This window comes from Oncorhynchus keta, chromosome 25 (assembly GCF_023373465.1).
Source record: "Oncorhynchus keta strain PuntledgeMale-10-30-2019 chromosome 25, Oket_V2, whole genome shotgun sequence".
Taxonomy (NCBI): domain Eukaryota; kingdom Metazoa; phylum Chordata; class Actinopteri; order Salmoniformes; family Salmonidae; genus Oncorhynchus; species Oncorhynchus keta.
The window spans coordinates 16,170,756-16,184,452 of NC_068445.1; positions in this window are offsets into that span (position 1 = coordinate 16,170,756).

The window sequence follows — 13,697 nt, forward strand, 5'->3', positions numbered from 1 at the left end:
ATGTGTCGGGGGGCTAGGGTCAGTCTGCTATATCTGGAGTATTTCTCTCTCTCTCTCTCTCTCTCTCTCTCTCTCTCTCTCTCTCTCTCTCTCTCTCTCTCTCGGAGGACCTGAGCCCTAGGGCCATGCCTCAGGACTACCTGGCCTGATGACTCCTTGCTGTCCCAGTCCACCTGGCCGTGCTGCTGCTCCAGTTTCAACTGTTCCGCCTGCGGCTATGGAACCCTGACCTGATCACCGGACTTACTACCTGTCCCAGACCTGCTGTTTTCAACTCTCTAGAGACAGCAGGAGCGGTAGAGATACTCTGAATGTGATCGGCTACAGATAGCCAACTGACATTCACTCCTGAGGTGCTGACCTGTGATTATTATTATTTGACCCTGTTGGTCTTCTATGAACATTTGAACATCTTGGCCATGTTCTGTTATAATCTCCACCCGGCACAGCCAGAAGAGGACTGGCAACCCCTCATAGCCTGGTTCCTCTCTAGGTTTCTTCCTAAGTTCTGGCCTTTCTAGGGAGTTTTTCCTAGCCACCATGCTTCTACACTTGCATTGCTTGCAAAACCCAGGGTTTTAGGCTGGCTTTCTGTACAACACTGAGATATCAGCTGATGTAAGAAGGGCTTTATAAATAAATGTATAAATACATTTAATTTGATTTGATCAAGGAACCTACCAGGTACAACCCCAATCCGTAGACATGGGCACCCTCATAGATATCATCCTGACCAACTTGCCCTCTAAATACACCTCTGCTGTTTTCAACCAGGATCTCAGTGATCACTGCCTCATTGCTTGTGTCCGTTATGGGTCCGCGGTCAAACGACCACCCCTTATCACTGTCAAATGCTCCCTAAAACACTTATGCGAGCAGGCCTTTCTAATCGACCTAGTCCGGGTTTCCTGGAAGGATATTGATCTCATCCCATCAATAGAGGATGCCTGGTTGTTCTTCAAAAGTGCCTTCCTCACCATCTTAAATAAGCATGCTCCTTTCAAAAAATGTACAACTAAGAACAGATATACCCTTGGTTCACTCCAGACTTGCCTTCCCTTGACCAGCACAAAAACATCCTGTGGCGTACTGCACTAGCTTCAAATAGTCCCCGCAATACGCAACTTTTCAGGGAAGTCAGGAACCAATATCCACAGTCAGCTAGGAAAGCAAAGGCTAGCTTTTTCAAACAGAAATTTGCAACCTGCAGCACTAAGTACACAAAGTTTTGGGAAAATGTAAAGTCCATGGAGAATAAGAGCACCTCCTCTCAGCTGCCCACTGCACTGAGGCTAGGAAACACCGTCACCACCGATAAATCCACGATAATAGGGAATTTCAATAAGCATTTCTCTACGGCTGGCCACGCTTTCCACCTGGCTACCCCAACCCCGGCCAACAGCTCTGCACCCCCAGCAGCAACTGGCCTTCGACTCTGTCCATCACAGTATTCTTATCAGCAACCTCAACAGCCTTGGTTTCTCTAATGACTGCCTCGCTTGGTTCACTAACACTTTCTCAGATAGAGTTCAGTGTGTCAAATCAGAGGGCCTGTTGTCCAGACCCCTGCAGTCTCTATGGGGGTGCCACAGAGTTCAATTCTTGGGCCGACTCTTTTCTCTGTATATATCAATGATCTCGCTCTTGCTGCTGGTGATTCTCTGATCCATCTCTACGCAGACGACACCATTCTGTATACTTCTGGCCCTTCCTTGGACACCTCCAAATGAGCTTCAATGCCATACAACACTCCTTCCGTGGCCTCCAACTGCTCTTAAATGCTAGTAAAACTAAATGCACGCTCTTCAACCGATCGCTGCCCGCACCCGCCCGCCTAGCATCACTACTCTGGGTGGTTCTGACTTAGAATATGTGGACAACTATATATACCTAGATGTCTGGCTAGACTGTAAACTCTCCTTCCAGACTCATAGTAAGTATCTCCAATCCAAAATGAATCTAGAATTGGCTTCCTATTTCACAACAAAGCCTCCTTCACTCATGCTGCCAAACATACTCTCGTAAAACTGACTATCCTGCTGATCCTTGACTTCGGCGATGTCATTTACAAAATAGCCTCCAACACTCAGCAAATTGGATGCAGTATATCACAGTGCCATCCGATTTGTCACCAAAGCCCCATATACTACCCACCATTACAACCTGTATTGTCTCGTTGGCTGGTCCTCGCTACATATTTGTTGCCAAACCCACTGGCTCCAGGTCATCTGTAAATCTTTGCTAGGTAAAGCTCCACCTTATCTCAACTCACTGGTCACCATAGTAACACCCACCCATAGCACGCGCTCCTGCAGGTATATTTCACTGGTCACCCCCCAAAGCCAACACATCTTTGGTCGCCTTTCCTTCCTGTTCTCTGCTGCCAATTACTGGAACGAATTGCAAAAATCACTGTAGTTGGAGACTTATATCTCCCTCACTAACTTCAAGCATCGAATGTCAGAACAGCCCATCTGTTAATAGCCCATCCAACCAACTACCTACCTCATCCCCATATTTGTTTTTGTCTTTTTTCTGCTATTTTGCACATGAGTATTTCTACTTGCACATCCTCATCTGCACATCTATCACTCCAGTGTTAATTTCTAAATTGTAATTACTTTGCCACAATGGCCTATTTATTGCCGTAACTTCTTACTTCATTTGCACACACTGTATACAGATTTTCTATTGTGTTATTGACTGTACGTTTGCTTATCCCGTGTGTAACACTGTGTTGTTGTTTTTGTCGCACTGCTTTGCTTTATCTTGGCCAGGTCACAGTTATAAATAAGAACTTATTCTCAACTTGCCTACCTGGTTAAATATACTGTAGGTGAAATAAATAAAAATATTCAAAAAAAGTCACCAGACATGTCACCCATCACCCATTAGCCCCTTTGGACTGAGGGGCAGCTCCGGACTGAGGGGCAGCTCGGGACTGAGGGGCAGCTCCAGACTGAGGGGCGGCTCCAGACTGAGGGGCGGCTCAGGACAGACGGGAGACTCTGGCGGCTCAGGACAGACGGGAGACTCTGGCAGCTCAGGACAGACGGGAGACTCTGGCGGCTCAGGTCAGACGGGAGACTCTGGCGGCTCAGGACAGACGGGAGACTCTGGCGGCGCTGGGCAGGAGGGAGGCTCTGGCGGCTCAGGACAGACGGGAGACTCTGGCAGCGCCGGGCAGGAGGAAGGCTCTGGCAGCGCTGGACAGGCGAGAGCACCGAGCCTGCCCAACCTTACCTGGTTGAATGCTCCCCGTAGCCAGGCCAGTGCGGCGAGGTGGAATAGCCCGCACTGGGCTGTGCTGGCGAACCGGGGACACCATGCGTAAGGCTGGTGCCATGTATGCCGGCCCGAGGAGACGCACTGAAGACCAGATGCGTAGAGCCGACTTCATGGCACCTGGCTCGATGCCCACTCTAGCCTGGCCGATACGAGGAGCTGGAATCTACCGAACCAGGCAATGCACATGCACCGGGGACACAGTGTGCTCCACCGCATAACACGGTGCCTGCCCGGTTCCTCTCTCTCTCCGATAAGCACAGGAAGTTGGTGCAGGTCTCCTACCTGGCTTTGCCACACTCCCTGTGTGCCCCCTCCAATAAATTTTTTGGCCTGCCTCTCGGCTTCCAGCCACGCTGCCTTTGGGGCGGCGATATTCCCCTGGCTGTGCCCAGGGTCCTTCGCCGTCCAGAATCTCCTCCCAAGTCCATGAGTCCTGCGTTCTTTGGCGCTGCTGCTGCTGGCCGTTACCACGCTGCTTGGTCCATTGTTGGTGGGTTTTTCTGTCACGTCCGTCGTAGTGAGGAGACAATGATGTATATCATTCAACTATGCATAATGCTTCTGCGGCACAGTAGTCCAAGGTACAGGGTCCAGTAAAACCGAAGTACAGTCGTGGCCAAAAGTTTTGAGAATGACACAAATATACATTTTCACAAAGTATGCTGCCTCAGATTGTATGATGGCAATTAGCATATACTCCAGAATGTTATGAAGAGTGATCAGATGAATTGCAATTAATTGCAAAGTCCCTCTTTGTCATGCAAATGAACTGAATCCCCCAAAAACATTTCCACTGCAACTCAGCCCTGCCACAAAAGGACCAGCTGACATAATGTCAGTGATTCTCTCGTTAACACAGGTGTGAGTTCACGAGGACAAGGCTGGAGATCACTCTGTCATGATGATTGAGTTCGAATAACAGACTACAAGCTTCAAAAGGTGGGTGGTGCTTGGAATCATTGTTCTTACTCTGTCAACCATGGTTACCTGCAAGGAAACACGTGCTGTCATCATTGCTTTGCACAAAAAGGGCTTCACAGGCAAGGATATTGCTGCCAGTAAGATTGCACCTAAATCAACCATTTATCGGCTCATCAAGAACTTCAAGGAGAGCGGTTCAATTGTTGTGAAGGAGCTTTCAGGGCACCCAAGAAAGTCCAGCAAGCGCCAGGACCGTCTCCTAAAGTTGATTCAGCTGCTGGATCGGGGCACCACCAGCACAGAGCTTGCTCAGGAATGGCAGCAGGCAGGTGTGAGTGCACCTGCATGCACAGTGAGGCAAAGACTTTTGGAGGATGGCCTGGTGTCAAGAAGGGCAGCAAAGAAGCCACTTCTCTCCAAGAAAAACATCAGGAACAGACTGATATTCTGCAAAAGGTACAGGGATTTGACTGCTGAGGACTGGGGTAAAGTCATTTTCTCTGATGAATCCCCTTTCTGATTGATTGGGGCATCCGGAAAAAAGCTTGTCCGGAGAAGACAAGGTGAGCGCTACCATCAGTCCTGTGTCATGCCAACAGTAAAGCATCCAGAAACCATTCATGTGTTGGGTTGCTTCTCAGCCAAGGGAGTGGGCTCACTCACAGCAATGAATAAATAATGGTACCAACACATCCTCCGAGAGCATCCAACCAGGAATAGCTTGGTGACGAACAATGCCTTTTCCAGCATGATAGAGCACCTTGCTATAAGGCAAAAGTGATAACTAAGTGGCTCGGGGAACAAAACATCGATATTTTGGGTCCATGGCAAACTCCAAGCATTGATTATGCAAGAATGGGCTGCCATCAGTCAGGATGTGGCCCAGAAGTTAATTGACAGCATGTCAGGTCGGATTGCAGAGGTCTTGAAAAAGACGGGTCAACACTGCAAATATTGAATCTTTGCATCAACTTTATGTAATTGTCAATAAAAGTTTTTGACACTTATGAAATTCTTGAAATTGTACTTCAGTATTCCATAGTAACATCTGACAAAAATATCTAAAGACACTGAAGCAGCAAACTTTGTGGAAATTAATATTTGTGTCATTCTCAAAACTGTTGGCCACGATTGTACACTAAATATGGCAAACATTAAGAACACCTTCGTAATATTGAGATACACCACCACCTTTTGCATTCAGAACAGCCTCAATTCGATGGGGCAAGGACTCTACAAGGTGTTGAAAGCGTTCACAATCCACAGGGATCCTGGCCCATGTTGACTCCATTGCTTCCCAAAGTTGTATTAAGTTGACTGGATGTCCTTTGGATGGTGGACCATTGTTGATTCACACAGGAAACTGTTGAGCGTGAAAACCCAGCAGCGTTGCAGTTCTTGACGCAAACCAGTGTGCCTGGCACCTACTACCATACCCCATTCAAATGCACTTAAATATTTTGTCTTTCCCATTCACCCTCTGAATGGCACACATACACAATCCATGTCTCAATTGTCTCAAGGCTTAAAATCATTATATCCTGTATCCTCCCTTTCATCTACACTGATTGAAGTGGATTTAACAAGTGACATCAATAAGGGATCAAAGCTTTCACCTGGAATCATCTGGTCAGTCTATGTCATGGAAGGTTCTAAATGTTTAGTATACTCAGTGCATATATAAAATCAACAAAAAAAAGAAACGTCCATATTTCAGGACCCTGTCTTTCAAAGATAATTCGTAAAAATCCAAATAACTTCACAGATCTTCATTGTAAAGAGTTTAAACACTGTTTCCCATGCTTGTTCAATGAACCATAAACAATTACTGAACATATACCTGTGGAACCGTCATTAAGACACTAACAGCTTACAGACAGTAGGCAGACGTAGGAGACTCTGCTAGCTAGCCAACAGCTAACAGCTAACAGCTAGCCAACGTCTACTGAATAGAACTCAACAACCCGGTCGCATTCACAGGTAGTATCACATTTTCATTTCATTTCATTACAGTACAACGGTTTGATTTGTTTGATCGTAGCTAGCTACATAGCTAGCTACATAGCCGTCTTTGTATCAAAGATAATTGTGTAGTCTAGAGCGATTTTCTAGGTTAGCTAGCCAGCTATTGTCGTTCTTTTAACGCAACGTAACATAAACAACACTGCTAGCTAGCCAGCTAGCCCCCGAATAGCAGCACTGCAGAAACTATTACACTCAACGGAACGACTTGATTAGTGTAGTGTCAACAACGCAGCCACTGCCAGCTTGCCTACTTCAGCAGTACTGTATCATTTTAATCATTTTAGTCAATAAGATTCTTGCTACGTAAGCTTAACTTTCTGAACATTCGAGACGTGTAGTCCACTTGTCATTCAATCTCCTTTGCATTAGCGTAGCCTCTTCTGTAGCCTGTCAACTATGTGTCTGTCTATCCCTGTTCTCTCCTCTCTGCACAGACCATACAAACGCTCCACACCGCGTGGCCGCGGCCACCTAATCTGGTGGTCCCAGCGCGCACGACCCACGTGGAGTTCCAGGTCTCCGGTAGCCTCTGGAACTGCCGATCTGCGGCCAACAAGGCAGAGTTCATCTCAGCCTATGCCTCCCTCCAGTCCCTCGACTTCTTGGCACTGACGGAAACATGGATCACCACAGATAACACTGCTACTCCTACTGCTCTCTCTTCGTCCGCCCACGTGTTCTCGCAAACCCCGAGAGCTTCTGGTCAGCGGGGTGGTGGCACCGGGATCCTCATCTCTCCCAAGTGGTCACTCTCTCTTTCTCCCCTTACCCATCTGTCTATCGCCTCCTTTGAATTCCATGCTGTCACAGTTACCAGCCCTTTCAAGCTTAACATCCTTATCATTTATCGCCCTCCAGGTTCCCTCGGAGAGTTCATCAATGAGCTTGATACCTTGATAAGCTCCTTTCCTGAGGACGGCTCACCTCTCACAGTGCTGGGCGACTTTAACCTCCCCACGTCTAACTTTGACTCATTCCTCTCTGCCTCCTTCTTTCCACTCCTCTCCTCTTTTGACCTCACCCTCTCACCTTCCCCCCCTACTCACAAGGCAGGCAATACGCTCGACCTCATCTTTACTAGATGCTGTTCTTCCACTAACCTCATTGCAACTCCCCTCCAAGTCTCCGACCACTACCTTGTATCCTTTTCCCTCTCGCTCTCATCTAACACCTCCCACACTGCCCCTACTCGGATGGTATCGCGCCGTCCCAACCTTCGCTCTCTCTCCCCCGCTACTCTCTCCTCTTCCATCCTATCATCTCTTCCCTCTGCTCAAACCTGCTCAAACCTTCTCCAACCTATCTCCTGATTCTGCCTCCTCAACCCTCCTCTCCTCCCTTTCTGCATCCTTTGACTCTCTATGTCCCCTATCCTCCAGGCCGGCTCGGTCCTCCCCTCCCGCCCCGTGGCTCGACGACTCATTGCGAGCTCACAGAACAGGGCTCCGGGCAGCCGAGCGGAAATGGAGGAAAACTCGCCTCCCTGCGGACCTGGCATCCTTTCACTCCCTCCTCTCTACATTTTCCTCCTCTGTCTCTGCTGCTAAAGCCATTTTCTACCACTCTAAATTCCAAGCATCTGTCTCTAACCCTAGGAAGCTCTTTGCCACCTTCTCCTCCCTCCTGAATCCTCCTCCCCCTCCCCCTCCTCCCTCTCTGCAGATGACTTCGTCAACCATTTTGAAAAGAAGGTCGACGACATCCGATCCTCGTTGCTAAGTCAAACGGCACCGCTGGTTCTGCTCACACTGCCCTACCCTGTGCTCTGACCTCTTTCTCCCCTCTCTCTCCAGATGAAATCTCGCGTCTTGTGACGGCCGGCCGCCCAACAACCTGCCCGCTTGACCCTATCCCCTCCTCTCTTCTCCAGACCATTTCCGGAGACCTTCTCCCTTACCTCACCTCGCTCATCAACTCATCCCTGACCGCTGGCTACGTCCCTTCCGTCTTCAAGAGAGCGAGAGTTGCACCCCTTCTGAAAAAACCTACACTCGATCCCTCCGATGTCAACAACTACAGACCAGTATCCCTTCTTTCTTTTCTCTCCAAAACTCTTGAACGTGCCGTCCTTGGCCAGCTCTCCCGCTATCTCTCTCTGAATGACCTTCTTGATCCAAATCAGTCAGGTTTCAAGACTAGTCATTCAACTGAGACTGCTCTTCTCTGTATCACGGAGGCGCTCCGCACCGCTAAAGCTAACTCTCTCTCCTCTGCTCTCATCCTTCTAGACCTATCGGCTGCCTTCGATACTGTGAACCATCAGATCCTCCTCTCTACCCTCTCCGAGTTGGGCATCTCCGGCGCGGCCCACGCTTGGATTGCGTCCTACCTGACAGGTCGCTCCTACCAGGTGGCGTGGCGAGAATCTGTCTCCTCACCACTCGCTCTTACCACTGGTGTCTCCCAGGGCTCTGTTCTAGGCCCTCTCCTATTCTCGCTATACACCAAGTCACTTGGCTCTGTCATAACCTCACATGGTCTCTCCTATCATTGCTATGCAGACGACACACAATTAATCTTCTCCTTTCCCCCTTCTGATGACCAGGTGGCGAATCGCATCTCTGCATGTCTGGCAGACATATCAGTGTGGATGACGGATCACCACCTCAAGCTGAACCTCGGCAAGACGGAGCTGCTCTTCCTCCCGGGGAAGGACTGCCCGTTCCATGATCTCGCCATCACGGTTGACAACTCCATTGTGTCCTCCTCCCAGAGCGCTAAGAACCTTGGCGTGATCCTGGACAACACCCTGTCGTTCTCAACTAACATCAAGGCGGTGGCCCGTTCCTGTAGGTTCATGCTCTACAACATCCGCAGAGTTCGACCCTGCCTCACACAGGAAGCGGCGCAGGTCCTAATCCAGGCACTTGTCATCTCCCGTCTGGATTACTGCAACTCGCTGTTGGCTGGGCTCCCTGCCTGTGCCATTAAACCCCTACAACTCATCCAGAACGCCGCAGCCCGTCTGGTGTTCAACCTTCCCAAGTTCTCTCACGTCACCCCGCTCCTCCGCTCTCTCCACTGGCTTCCAGTTGAAGCTTGCATCCGCTACAAGACCATGGTGCTTGCCTACGGAGCTGTGAGGGGAACGGCACCTCAGTACCTCCAGGCTCTGATCAGGCCCTACACCCAAACAAGGGCACTGCGTTCATCCACCTCTGGCCTGCTCGCCTCCCTACCACTGAGGAAGTACAGTTCCCGCTCAGCCCAGTCAAAACTGTTCGCTGCTCTGGCCCCCCAATGGTGGAACAAACTCCCTCACGACGCCAGGACAGCGGAGTCAATCACCACCTTCCGGAGACACCTGAAACCCCACCTCTTTAAGGAATACCTAGGATAGGATAAGTATCCTTCTCACCCCCCTTTAAGATTTAGATGCACTATTGTAAAGTGACTGTTCTACTGGATGTCATAAGGTGAATGCACCAATTTGTAAGTCGCTCTGGATAAGAGCGTCTGCTAAATGACTTAAATGTAAATGTAAATGTAATTAAGGTCGCAGTTATGAAAACTTAGGACACTAAAGAGGCCTTTCTACTAACTCTGAAAAACACCAAAAGAAATATGCCCAGGGTCCCTCTCATCTGCGTGAGCGTGCCTTAGGCATGCTGCAAGCAGGCATGAGGACTGCAGATGTGTCCAGGGCAATAAATTGCAATGTCCGTACTGTGAGAAGCCTAAGACAGCGCTACAGGGAGACAGGACCGACAGCTGACCGTTCACACAGTGGCAGACCATGCATAACAACACCTGCACAGGATCGGTACATCCAAGCATTGCACCTGCTGGACAAGTACAGGATGGCAACAACAACTGCCCGAGTTACACCAGGAACGCCCAATCCCTCCATCAGTGCTCAGACTGTCCGCAATAGGCTGAGAGAGGCTGGACTGAGTGCTTGTAGGCCTGTTGTAAGGCAGGTCCTCACCAGACATCACCGGCAACAACGTCGCCTATGGGCACAACCCCACATCGCTGGATCAGACAGGACTGGCAAAAAATGCTCTTCACTGACGAGTAGCGGTTTTGTCTCACCAGGGGTGATGGTCAGATTCACGTTTATCGTCAAAGGAATGTGCGTTACACCAAGGCCTGTACTCTGAAGCGGGATCGATTTGGAGGTAGAGGATCCGTCATGGCCTGGGGCGGTGTGTCACAGCATCATCGGACTGAGCTTGTTGTCATTGCAGGCAATCTCAATGCTGTGTGTTACAGGGAAGACATCCTCCTCCCTCATGTGGTACCCTTCCTGCAGGCTCATCCTGACATGACCCTCCAGCATGACAATGCCACCAGCCATACTGCTCGTTCTGTGCTTGATTTCATGCAAGACAGGAATGTCAGTGTTCTGTCATGGCCAACGAAGAGCCCGGATCTCAATCCCATTGAGCACATCTGGGACCTGTTGGATCGGAGGGTGAGGGCTAGGGCCATTTCCCCCAGAAATGTCTGGGAACTTGCAGGTGGAAGAGTGGGGTAACATCTCACAGCAAGAACTGACAAATCTGGTGCAGTCCATGAGGAGGAGATGCACTGCAGTACTTAATGCAGCTGGTGGCCACACCAGATACTGACTGCTACTTTTGATTTTGACCCCCCTTTGTTCAGGGACACATTATTACATTTATGTTAGTCACATGTCTGTGGAACTTGTTCAGTTTATGTCTCAGTTATTGAATCTTGTTATGTTCGTAGAAATATCGACACATGTTAAGCTTGCTGAAAATAAACGCAGTTGACAGTGAGAGGACATTTATTTTTTTTGGAGTTTAGGTAGATACTGTAGATAGAGATGTAGATATACAGTACTGTGAAAATGTATTTGCCCCCATACTAATTTTCTTTACTTTTGCATATTTTTGATACTGAATCTCATCAGATCTTCAACCAAAACCTAATATTAGATAAAGGGAACCTGAGTGAACAAATAACACAACAATTACATACTTATTTCAAAGTTATGCAATACCCAATGCCCCTGTGTGAAAAAGTAATTTCCCCCTTACACTCAATAACTGGTTGTGCACCTTCAGCTGCAATGACTCCAACGAAACGGAAGTAGTTGTTGATCAGTCTCTCACGTCACTGTGGAGGAATTTTGGCCCACTCTTCCATGTAGAGCTGCTTTAACTCAGCGACATTTGTGGGTTTTCAAGCATGAACTCCTTGTTTGAAGTCCTGCCACAACATCTCAATTGGGATTAGGTCTGGACTTTGACTAGGCCATTTGTTTCAAACTTCAAATGTGTTGCTTTTGAGCTATTTTCATGTAGACTTGATTGTGTGTTTTGGATCATTGTCTTGCTGCATGACCCAGCTGCGCTTCAGCTTCACCTCACAGATGGATGGCCTGACATACTCCTGTGAAATTCCAGGCGTTCCTTTTAACTAATATTAGGTTTTGGTTGAAGATCTGATAACATTCAGTATCAAAAATATGCAAAAATAAAGAAAATCAGAAAAGGCTAAAATAATTTTTCATGGCACCAATCAACTAGTTCATGAAAAAAAAGCTAAGACAGTTGGGAGCAGTATCCATGGTAACCCATACTGAGTAGGAGCAAAAAAGTCTGCATTGATTTCAAAGGGAATGAAGTAAAGTGTTGATGGGAGCCACCAATGGAGACCATAAAAATCTACATCAGGAGCTGGAGATGAATGAAGGCGAAAATTGCTTGTAAACATGTAACAGTCCGTGAGTTCACTGTAGATTGGATCTAGGGGTTAAAACTTTCTTCCTCATTTGTTGATGCAATGATGTCAACAAAATCCAATCACTTCACCATCCAGTCCATATTATCAAGAATAATCAATGAGAGGTTTCTATTATGCAGGATACTATGCTGTTGGGGAATGGAATGTTATATAACCATAACAGGAACCAAACCCTTAGGGAAGTTCCTCAAAGCAGCATTTAGGGAATATAATGTTTTTATTGTTTATTCTTATATAATGTAAGAATAGATAATACTACTTGCTTCTGCGTTCTGCAAACACAAACTCGTCTCTGCTAGGCTCCTGAGTGGCAGAGGCATCCTGGGAAGCGGTTTAATTAAATCTGTGCCACACACTCCAGTCTCTCATCTTTCATCATCTGTCATGTTGGCCAGAGAAACACTCAGTGGGCTTAGACCATGTGTGCAAACATAACACAGACCATCATTCGAAGAGCACCATGGAAAATTGGAACTTACCCCTTCTAGAAAATGATGAAGGAAAAAAAATGTTCTAGTGGTTCAGACAGTTACAGACAATCCCAATATCCCACTATACTGGTGATAAAACTACCATAAATGTCACATGAATGTGCATGTTCCTGGTTTTGTGCAGTATCAGTTCGAGCTGCTGCTTTCAAGGAGCGGGAAACTAATCCGGACGCTTATAAGAAATCCCGCTATGCCCTCAGACGAACCATCAAACAGGCAAAGCGTCAATATAGGACTAAGATTGAATCCTACTACACCGGCTCTGACACTTGTCGGATGTTTGATTTGATATTATTAGCATCGCTTCTAGTCCTCATTTGGACTAATCTTCCAAGGGTTCTTAAAACTGTTGCAACTCTAGGGGCAGTATTTTCATTTTTGGGTAAAAAAAACGTTCCCGTTTTAAACAGGATATTTTGTCAGGACAAGATGCTAGAATATGCATGTAATTGACAGCTTTGGATAGAAAACACTCTAACGTTTCCAAAAATGTAAAGATATTGTCTGTGAGTATAACAAAACTGATGTTGCAGGCGAAAGCCTGAGAAAAATCCAATCCGGAAGTGCCCCATATTTTGAAAGCGCTGCGTTCCAATGAGTCCCTATTGAGCTGTGAATGTGCCATCAACCAGCTTACGCTTTCTAAGTATTCCCCAAGGTGTCTACAGCATTGTGACGTAGTTTTACGCATTTATGTTGAAGAATAGCCGTAGGCGGCTACATTGCGTAAGTGGTCACCTGATGTCTCCCAAGGTGACTCTCACGTAAAATACAGAGGTAGCCATTACTCCAATCGGTCCTACTGAAAAACAAATTGTCCCTACGGATATATTATCGAATAGATATTAGAAAAACCCCTTGAGGATTGATTATAAACAACGTTTGCAATGTTTCTGTCAATATTATGGAGCTAATTTGGAATATTTTTCGCCGTTTTCGGGACTGCAATTTCCGGGAGATTTCTCAGCCAAACGTGAAGAACAAACGGAGATATTTCGCCTACAAAAATAATCTTTTGGGAAAAAAATAACTTTGGCTATCTACCTGGGCATCTCGTGAGTGAAAACATCTGAAGCTCATCAAAGGTAAACGATTTAATTTGCTTTTCTGATTTCCGTGACCAAGTTACCTGCTGCTAGCTGGACAAAATGCTATGCTAGGCTATCGATAAACGTACACAAATGCTTGTCTAGCTTTGGCTGTAAAGCATATTTTGACAATCTGAGATGACAGGGTGATTAACAAAAGGCTAATCTG